The sequence below is a fragment of the Colobus angolensis genome, unplaced genomic scaffold (genome assembly GCF_000951035.1).
Source record: "Colobus angolensis palliatus isolate OR3802 unplaced genomic scaffold, Cang.pa_1.0 Scaffold273, whole genome shotgun sequence".
NCBI classification, from domain to species: Eukaryota; Metazoa; Chordata; class Mammalia; order Primates; family Cercopithecidae; genus Colobus; species Colobus angolensis.
This window is the reverse complement of record NW_012115966.1, coordinates 356,532-358,759: the sequence shown is the minus strand read 5'-3', so window position 1 is coordinate 358,759 and position 2,228 is coordinate 356,532. Positions and strand designations below refer to the sequence as shown.

General features: G+C 37.9%; 1 pseudogene; it reads right to left on the bottom strand.

The window, feature by feature from the left end:
* Window positions 1-1,899, bottom strand: part of LOC105516090 — a 14,727-nt pseudogene extending 12,828 nt beyond the window's left edge.
* Between the last annotated feature and the right edge of the window lie 329 nt (window positions 1,900-2,228).

Sequence of the window (2,228 nt, the reverse complement as noted above, 5' to 3'; positions counted from 1 at the left end):
TATTCACAATAGCAAAGACTTGGAATCAACCCAAATGTCCATCAGTGACAGACTGGATTAAGAAAATGTGGCACATATACACAATGGAATACTATGCAACCATAAGAAAGGATGAGTTCATGTCCTTTGTAGGGACGTGGATGCAGCTGGAAACCATCATTCTCAGCAAACTATCGCAAGAACAGAAAACCAAACACCACATGTTCTCACTCATAAGTGGGAACTGAACAATGAGATCACTTGGACACAGGAAGGGGAACATCACACACTGGGGCTTATTGTGGGGAGGGGATATGGGGGAGGGATAGCATTAGGAGATAAACCTAATGTAAATGACAAGTTAATGGGTGCAGCACATCAACATGACACATGTATACATATGTAACAAATCTGCACGTTGTGCATATGTACCCTAGAGCTTAAAATATAATAATAATTTTTTAAAAAAAGAAAATATGGTACATAAACACCATGGAATACTATGCAGCTATGAAAAAGAATGAGTTTCTGTCCTTTACAGAGACATGGATGAAGCTGGAAGCCATCATCCTCAGCAAACTAACACAGAAACAAAAACCAAACACCACATGATCTCACTCATAAGTGGGAGTTGATCAATGAAAACACATGGACACAGTAAGGGAAACAATGCACACCACGGCCTGTTATGGGGTGGGGAGGGTGAGGGAACGGAACTTAGACAAGGGGTCAATAGGTGCAGCAAACCACCATGGCACACGTATACCTACCTGCATGTTCTACACATGTATTCTGACACTTAATTAAAAAAAGAGAAAAGAAAAGAAGTAGTGGCCTAGGGAATGCCAATGTAGATCATTTCTGAAAACGTGGGTTTATAGGCACATCTGTGATACTATCTATTAAAGTGGAATTCTGGACCAAAGATAAAGAAGTGGTGTCTCTGATAAATACCATCTATTTTTGGTTTATTAAATGACTGATTGGCCTTCCAGTTTCTGATCCTTTTCAACTTAACAGGTGTTTTCTCTAATATTTTTAGAAACTCATATTTTAGCTCATCTAATAATTCTAGAGTAACTGTAGAATCCACATATTACCACCAACGCTTTCCAGCAATGAACACAGGAATCTCTCAATTGGATCATTTGCAAGTCAAATGAATGTATACATGTGCTATCACTGTTGGTTTGTACTGAAGAGAGAAGGTTATGTGATGCAGACTGTTTTTAGCCATGAAATAAGATGTCTGTGTCAAATCCTTGCTTGCTTTTACTAACTTGGCACATTTTACCACATCTGATTGTAGATGTTCAATGCTGATCTCAGAATCTGGTGTTTGTAGGGTTATGGTTTCAATTAAAACCAGTTCTTGAGTCTGTTGAAAGTAAGTACCACATTTAGTATCCAGCACTCTAGGGAGTGAAGACAAGCATGTGCTACTTTAATAACATGTTCAAGTTTTTGAGCCTGTTCCTCCCCTTTCACTGCCAAAAAATTACAGGTTGACAATATTATCCACACTCCTCACAGAATTATTTCTGTTTCCTCTAAAGAGAGCTCAATTTTCATCTTCCTTTAGTGCAACACTGATACCCAGCACTCTTCCAAAGTTTCTGGTGAAATCCACTAATTCATTCACATTACCTCCTCATCAGTCTGCAGACATTTTACTCCAAGGATTCCTAATGAATTTGGTGAAAGAATAGTACATGTAAACAATTGCAGTGTTTACTGTAAGCTGAGAGACATTGAGATGCTGTCCCACATCTTGGATAAGGTTGGCCATCTGCTGGCACTAGGAGACTCTTTATCGACCTGCACTCCATAGTAGCTACTTGGCCTGTCATCCAGCTGTTCCCTAATAAGAGCCAATGAGAAAAAGCTCCACGTCTGGCACCATGACACTTCCTCCTCCATCCACTCCCCACAAATTATACCTTTTTCTTTTCATTGGCCTACAATAATTGTACACATTCATGGGGTACATAGTGATATTTCAATACATATAATGCATAGTGAGCAGATAAAGGTAATTAGCATATTCATCATCTTGAACATTTATTATTTCTTGAACATTCAGTTCTTGAACATCTTGAACATTCATTTTTTTTCATTCTAGTTATTTGAAACTATATAGTATATTATTGTTAACTCTATAGTAATTCTACAGGGCTATAGAACTCTAGAATTTATTCCTCCTATCTAACTACAATTTCATATCTTTTAAGAACTTTTCCCTGTTCTCC